This window comes from Chinchilla lanigera, unplaced genomic scaffold (genome assembly GCF_000276665.1).
Source record: "Chinchilla lanigera isolate Chin_1 unplaced genomic scaffold, ChiLan1.0 scaffold00053, whole genome shotgun sequence".
Lineage (NCBI taxonomy): Eukaryota > Metazoa > Chordata > Mammalia > Rodentia > Chinchillidae > Chinchilla > Chinchilla lanigera.
Window position 1 is genome coordinate 16,829,923 of NW_004955454.1, and position 8,252 is coordinate 16,838,174.

At 43.1% G+C, this 8,252-nt stretch overlaps 2 long non-coding RNA genes across 4 annotated transcripts in view; one reads left to right on the forward strand and one right to left on the reverse strand.

Moving 5' to 3' along the window:
* The window catches only part of LOC102014740, a 32,496-nt gene extending 26,701 nt beyond the window's left edge, over window positions 1–5,795 (reverse strand). For both annotated transcript variants that reach the window (XR_262800.1, XR_262799.1), the window contains exons 1-2: window positions 5,622–5,795; window positions 1,834–1,936 (exon numbers count right to left, since the gene is read on the reverse strand). This is a non-coding gene — a long non-coding RNA (uncharacterized LOC102014740). The remainder of the gene's footprint in view (window positions 1–1,833; window positions 1,937–5,621) is intronic.
* A 150-nt stretch (window positions 5,796–5,945) lies between these two features.
* LOC102015076 lies at window positions 5,946–7,584 on the forward strand. 2 transcript variants are annotated; one of them, XR_262801.1, is made up of 2 exons: window positions 5,946–6,026; window positions 6,469–7,584. It is a non-coding gene; the product is annotated as an uncharacterized LOC102015076 (long non-coding RNA). The 2 variants fall into 2 exon arrangements; XR_262802.1 differs by having other exon boundaries at window positions 5,947–6,030.
* Window positions 7,585–8,252: the final 668 nt, after the last annotated feature.

An 8,252-nucleotide genomic window follows, 5' to 3' on the forward strand; every position in this document is an offset into this window, starting at 1 on the left:
TCTCTCAGGACACCAACACCCCTGAGACCTTGACACACTCCCACCAAGTGCAGACAGTCTCTCAGGACACCAACACCCCTGCGAGACCTTGACACACTCCCACCGAGTGCAGACAATCTCTCAGGACACCAACACCCCTGAGACCTTGACACACTCCCACCGAGTGCAGACAGTCTCTCAGGACACCAACACCCCTGCGGGACCTTGACACACTCCCACCGAGTGGGGACAATCTCGCAGGACACCAACACCCCTGAGACCTTGACACACTCCCACCGAGTGCATACAGTTTCTCAGGACACCAACACCCCTGCGAGACCTTCGCACGCTCCCACCGAGTGGGGACAATCTCGCAGGACACCAACATCAGGCAAGGTCATGCTACGACTATGATGAAATGAGTCAAAAACAAAACCACTTCACAATTTTATCTAAGAACGGATAAAAAGCAAGGTCACTGTGCAACCACAAAACTACCGAGTACTCTTCCCTCCCGCGTACAGTAGCTGGAACTTCCTCATTAGTTACAGTTTGACCTCACTCTTATGCTCCTGCCGTGGCAAGATTTATTAAGATGTGCAGTCACGGAATTACCCTTGTTCCAGACAGCTTCCAGTCCAAACTAAACACCTTCTTCTTTTGAACTGCCTCCAAATTAAGAACACTTTTTCTGATATGCCCACTGTTCCTCTTGACATGTGCCTCCCCCATTTTAATGAACAATAACTTAATTGCTTACTTCCTGTGTTCCTGGTGGTCTTTAGCTAGAAAGTCAAAAGAGTGGTCTATACCAAGTAGGGGGCATATATGTATGTGTATATATATATATATATATATACACACAGTACTGGAGACTTAACCCAGAGCCTTTGCCTGATGTACATCCCAGAACTTTCTTTCATTTTTTAATTTTGAGTCAGGGTCTTCCTAAATCGCTAACTTTGTAAGGTGAGCTCCAACCTTCAGTCTTCCTGCTTCAGCCTCCCACAGGGCCAGGAGCATAGGGTGCACCACTGTGGCTGGCTTCCTAATATTCTCTTTTAAGCAGACACCCAACAGGCTTTCACACGTACCCTCCACTGGAACTGCTCTTGTCCTAGTTGTCAGTTACTCCTACACAACTCACCCCAGTGGCCAATTCCCAGTTCTCACATAACGTGACCCATTAGTACCTTTCAGAGCAGATCACACCTCCTACTGATCATAGTTCTTCATTTAGCTTCCGTGAGTTCCTTCCTCCTTCACCAGCCACTCCTCACCGGTCTCCCTTCCGGGATTCTGCCTCAAAAGCTCAGGTCTCTGACTTCTGCCTATATACTTATTTTCTTTGTGGTTCCTAGTGCCATGATGATAAACATCACTTGCTGATGATAGGAATTCATATACATTCATTCTATCTTGAAGTATATGTGCCTTGAGATATATCCCAGGGCATGCATAATATATTCATTCAATATTTAGTCTACGCACCTGTAACACATTTTATTCAGTTTAGTGAGACTAATATCCAATTACTTTTTCAACATCTGCAATGCTGGATGTCCAATAGACATCTCAAACCTAACATTTCCAAAGCAAAAGTCCTGACATGGCTCTCCTTTAGAATGTGGGACACCTGCAATCCAACCCGTCTCAGTAAACAGCAACCCCGTGACTGTGCCCAGAACCTTGGAGACACTGCCCCAACACAGCACTTTCACCAGAGTTACCCGACCTAGCAAATTAACTTTCCCAGTCCACTTGGACTGCATCCACTTTATCATCCCCACTGTCTCACTCTCGATCTTGTTAGCATCTCTCACCTGGTGTCTTGTAATAAACATCCTTTCTTACCTGGTTTTAATTTGGTTCCGTTCTTTCTGGTCTCCACAAATTGGCTGTGGTTAGTATTTCAAAAACATACGTTGGCTGTGTCGCAAGCCCTTGCAGTGCACTCCTGCGTCATTCCAATGAAGCCAAACGTTATACAAGGACCTGAAAAATCTGCTACCCCCTCACCCACCTACCCTGCACCCATTCACACATGTGACTTACCTTCAGGACACTCCTAAAATTCTTCATGCCTCAAACTTTGAAAAAAAATCTGATACTCAAGTGCATTCAGGAAATTAGAGCTCAAACACAAAGCTTTAGAACAAATTTTTTTTACAAACAGTTCAGTGAGCATTATATGGGACTATTTGTCTGCATATTTTCATAAGAGGTTATCTAATGAATGACTGCCCGATACTCTGGCCCACCTTGTTGTAGAATTTGGTGCTTCTCACCCTGATTGGATGTTAAGTCACCTTTTTCAAGGACCCTAAGATTGGTGCTCCCCTCCTCGGAGCCATTTATACTCTCATCCCAGAATCTGCACCTCTGTCGCACTGTCCAGAGACAGAGAAACAGATCCTCACCAGGTGTGCCTCGGGCTCACATTTCTAACAGCTGCCTGTATCAAGGCTTATCGTAGCAAACTGAAATAAAATTTGCCCTGTGAAGCTATTTATTTACTCAGCAAACAATATGTAAGCTACAGTAACCAGAATAATAAAGAATCACAAAATGTTGCATCTCTGCGAATGCTTAGATAGTATGTAGTCTTGGGACAGGAAACTGTTCCTACAAAGGGCTCTGCTTTAGGTTTGGGCACCATGCATTCTTTGCTGTAATGATTTACGACCTTTGCTAGTGTAAGGTGAAAACAGCCACAGACAATACACAAACAAAAGGATACATTTGTGTCCCACTAAAACTTTATTTATAAAAATATATATCAGGCTGATTTTGTCTGTGGACTATAGTTTGTAGGCCACTGAACAAATTCAGCTCATCCATTTCATGCATGCAGATAAACTAATTGAACACTGTTATGGCTTGTGCCTAAAGCTTCATGTGGTTATAGGTGGAGTTTTACAGAGCTGGCTGGCTCTAGGGTGTGTGATGCTGAGATTGATTCATGGTGCAGTGCAAGGATGAAGGCTGCCCTGCCCTGGAATGCGTGCTATCTGCCCTGAAGGTAGGTAACCTGGATAGGATATAAGGGAAAGAAAGAGGGTCACTTGTCACTTACTGCTTGCTACTTTGCTGCTTTGCGACTTCTGCCTGCCATGAGCCATTTATCCCTGCAATGCTCCTCTGCCATGCCTTGGAGCCAGCCAATTATGGACTGAATCCACTGCAAACTGTGAGCAAAATAAACCTTTTCTCCTTCAACTTTGAGTGTCAGGTATTTTGTCTCAGCAATGAGAAAAGTAACTGAGACAGACACAAAGAGTTAAGGGAGTGATTCATGTTTCAGATTGATCGGAACAGTTTCAATATATGCCCGTTGTCTCACTATAATTTCTAGCATGTCCTCTTTCACTCACAAACGTGTGCCAGGTCAGATAATAAATGAGACTATCACCCTTCATAATTCTATGCCTTGACTTACATAAATTCCCATATTTTCATGTATCAATAGCACCTCCACATATCATTTAATTGAGTACACATATAGCACAGGTGGCACTATGTTTAAAAACTGCTAAGGCTGGTTGAGGAGGACTACAATGTTGCTCAACTTTTAGTAGTCCAGTAATAATAATCCCTTTTGCAAAACTCAATAAGCATTTCTGGATAATAGAATGAAAGAGTCAATATGTTGTTATATTTTATGTAAGTATAATTATTCAAGAGAAACATTAGTTTTTCTATATATATCAGAGCCATCTTTTGAATATTAACAGGACTAAATATAGAAAATATAGATAGTATAGGAAAAATATCTGCTAGGCTGTCTGAAGTAACACCGCTAGTCAATCCTTTGACAAACTTCAAGAGTTTGGTTTTTTTCCCACTGGACTCTTTTCCTGAGTGATCAAACATGACTCCAAAGTCATGTGACTATAGGCAGTAATGCTGCAAAGCAGTCACTCTGAGCTCACAGGGAAGCAGTTATGGGACTGCCTTTCTTTGCTGGGCTCCTGACTCTTCCCTCACCCCGGTTTGTTCCTTAAATTGGCTCAGGAGTCTGCAAAGGGTATGCCAAGAGATAGTAACACAACGCATAGTTAACCCTGCCTATCCTCAAGAGCAGCCATGAATGAGCTCACCTGTGTCAGCTTTCCATTGCTATAAAAAAAAAACACTGGAGATAATCAATTTATACAGATAGAAAGTTTGTTTGAACTCACAATTTTGAAAGTTTAAGTGTCTATTGGCCTTTGCTTTGGGGGCCTACGGTGAGGCAACACCTCATGGCCAGAGCGTGTGGTGGAGCAAAGTCATTTGCTGCTGGCCAGGAATCCAAAGGAAGAAAAACGAGGCCAGAGTCCAACAATCCACTTCGAGGGCAGATAAATTACACTTCCTTCCAAGAGAGCCACCCTTGAGAACAAACCTTTGTCACGTAGGCCTTTGGGAAGCGTTAAAGACCCAAACAATAGTTCTACCACAACCTATTCTCTGTCAGAAATAGGATAGATTCAGCCTCCACTGACGAAACATGAGGCTTTGCTGGAGACAGTAATAACGTGCCTGTGGGCATTTTTTAACACTCAAGAGCATTTACCATTTTAAGTCATTTTGAAAAGTGTGCTGAGTGTTAGCCCTACGCTTATTGAAAAAATTACATTAAGGAAGTAATTTCACTCATAGATAAAATATTTTATTTTTATGATGGAGATATTTGGAATAAGCTTGGGAGAGCATTCCAAATGAAAATGATAAAAGTTTATTTCATAGTTTAGAATAATGTCAATATTGTTGGCCTGTTGTATGAAACTTGGGCCTGAGGCTTGCAAATCATTCGGTTACCGGTCCTAAATAAAATCTTCTCTTTGTAGACATCAGTGCGAGTGGGCAAAATGTTCATGGGCTTGCAATTATTTGTGGCTATTGTTTTTAGTTTGAATAGGAAAGTAGAAATTAGATCATTTTATTGAAGATATTCAGAGAGCAGTAGATTATATCCTGTAAAATATATAAAATGGGCTGTTTTCATTCTACATAGATCACTCTTTTAAATTTAGATTCTAAGCTATTTGTGAGCAAGAACTGTATTTAAAAAGTTTCCCTGGAGGGACTGGGGAGTTAGCTCAGTGCCACAGCGCCTGCCTGGCAAGTGCAAGGTTCGGAGTTCAACTCCTGGTACCAGAAAAAAAACAAACAAACAAAAAAAAGTTTCCCTGGAATTCCCTAGTTATGCCAACAACCCTTTTTGGAATTGACTGGCTGATGAAGCTATTGATAAATTCTTATCTATCAAACCTTTCATCTAAATTGTATCAGTGGTAAAGATATAGTATGCACAAGAACCAACTCCCCACAGGAATGTAGTTTTTCTTTTCGGTTTTTTTTTTTTCCGATATTGGGAATCGAACTCACGACCTTGGGCTTGCCAGGCAGGTGCTGGGCGGCTGAGCTAAATCCCCAGCCCTTAGGAATATAGTCTTATGTATTGCAAATATGTACCAATAAAAGCATAGAATCTGAAAATAAGTAAATAAATTATGGAGCAAGATAAAAGACAATAGAAAAATAAATTATGGTGAGTGGCTGCGTTAGAATGTGTTAGCAGGTCAGGGGCCACCCGTTACTTCCTCCAGGTGCTTCATAGCTGACAAATATGCCACAGATTAGCCGAGGGGACTGACCTAAGTTACTGGACATTTCTAAACAGCGCCTCTGTGGATCTGAGCGGGAAACCGAAGCACCGAAACGTCACCCAGGATTTCATCGACGGGCACTGACCCCAAAAGGGTCAGCCTCAAAGGCTCAGGGAGGGAGGTTTTCAAGGAGTTGCAAAGGGGGTACAGAGGCAGAACGGCTTGTCAGTTAGTTTGTCAGCGGGGATTGGTTCGTACAGCGTGCGTCATCATGACCAGCCGTTTCTGGGAAACGGAAGTAACAGGAACCGAAGTAAACTGGAGGTCACCCGGGCAACTAACAGACACTGAAGTCTATTGGCTGGAGGAAGGGGGACTTTCTGCTGCAGATTCAGGAACAGAACAACAAGAAAAGACTACCCTGCCAAGCCCAACGGTCACCTTCCAACTCCAGTAGGTAAAACAGGGCCGTCTAGGGGCCAGCAGCACCCGCTAAGTTTGTATCGTTCCAAACCGTGAGGTGGTATTGTACCCATTCTGGTTTTGTTTTTTTGTTTGTTTGTTTGTTTTATTTGTTTGTTTGTCTCTTTGAGACAGGGTTTCACTATGCAATTCAGGCTTGCCTTCAACTCACTTTGTAGCCCAGGCTGGCCTCGAACTCGCAGTGATACTCCTGCCTCGGGCTCTGGAGTGCTAGGGTTACAGACCTGTGCCACCTTGCCTTGCTGAAGCTAGAACAATTCTCTCTTTTTCCTCCCTACATTTCCACTCTTGACTGGGCAGGACTTACTGAATGGAAATTTAGGAGGCTAAATCAATGCAGTAGGAGGAAGAACAGTGTACAGGTCAGTATGATGGAGCTGTGTCCCCAAATGCTGCTCTCTCCTTTGAGCAGGAAGCTAAGGCAGATTTTGAAGGCTCCTTCCCAGGTATGTGCGGACAGCTGAACATCGGAAACCAAGATCTGCCATTTCTCTGCAGCCCGAGTCTTGAAACAGCGCCCGTGCTTCCTCTGCCCTTCCTGAGCACTGCACCCTATCAGAAGGGCTAGTGTGAGCAGGATGGGGCCCCAACTGCCACTGTAGCCCATGGGACTGTGACTTTGCCTCTTCAGGAGCTTTTATGGGCCAAATGCGGAAGGGAAACAAAGAACACACGTTTGATTTCAGAATGGAAAACGTCTAGCTGGAGGATACTCAGTGGCTTGTGATTAGTTCCATTTACTGCCTATGCCAGGCTTCAGCTTGCTTACCTAGGAACTTAAGGCTTCGCAGCCATCACAGGCTAAGCGAATGATTTACCCCATTGTAACCCCAGGTGGGAGGTTTCTTCTTCATGCTTGGCCCCGTCAAGTGGCTCTCTTTCTGGGTAATGCCCTCCCTTCAAGGTGTTCGCCTATTTTGTGACTCCGGCCCCTAGCTAAAGAACATCCCGGATCAGGGGTCCGAGCTAGCTGCCTTGGAAGGACTTGAAAGGTCATCTCTTCTGGCTCTGACTCCTGGACTGGAGAGCACAGCACAGACCGTGTCTCTGTGCACCCGCTGGTTAAACGCCTTTACTTAGCGCACTCTCCACACGCGTCCTTCTAAGAGCAGCCCTGCAGGTGACGTCAAGAGGACAGAGTTGAGAGCATCCCTGACGTCAGGCTCAAGTGTACTCGCTGTTCCCGGGGTCTCCAGATGTGACAGGATCCCCATCTGGCTTCTGGCATAGTGTTCAGTATGGTTCAGAACCTTAAGAGAAAGAGGTACAGGAGTGCTCGGCAACTCTATATCCAACGAGAGGGCAACATTGCAAAATGCTACTCTAAGGTCCAGTAGGCACTTAGTTAATTATATCACCTCTGCTTTAAGAAATCTGATGATTTTTGACTCTTTAGGGTCACTTGAATAAATCATTTGGAATGATTATTTATTACCTAACAACACTGTTAAATAAAGGCTCAGTGTTGCTCAGAGAGAATCAGCACTGTCCACTTTGAAATCTGAGTAATAAATGAAATTTTGCCGTATCCAGCCATCATACTTTAATTCCAGCAGGTAGTCCAGCCTAACTCGTGGAAGTATATAATGTTGCAGCCACAGTTCTCCTCACTGGCAATGCTCCAGAAAATAAGTAAAGATGTGCAAAAAACTTGTGCATAAGGATGCCTTATAACTTTATTTATGATTGGAAATCAATTTTGAAGCACCCTAAAGGTATGCCAGAAGAATTTTAGTAAGTAAATACACTTATGATAAAATATTTTAAGCATTTAAAATAATTTTTAATTTTTCAATTATATTATATAATTTCAAAATAGCCCATTAATATTTATGAAGTAATTGCCACATTCCAGACACAGTTCGAAGTACTATACTTGTCTTTACAAAGACACCATCTAACCCTTACAGACAAGAAGATCAAGGCAGAGAAGTTAGTTATTTACCTCAGGTCACACAGCCAACAAGGGCAGAGCTAAGAAATGCAAATGTGATAAAATGTGAAAATTTCATTAGGCATGAATAGTGAACAGCAGAGAACGCGACAGATGTACACTCATGTCCCTGTTGTGTGAGTTGTGTCACAGGTCATTTATCCGTTCACCTATACAGCCATGCAGAAATGTTTATTTACTTAAGTCAGCTTTTATTTTGACAACGTTATTATTTGATTATACTCATTGTAGAAAAATGTATA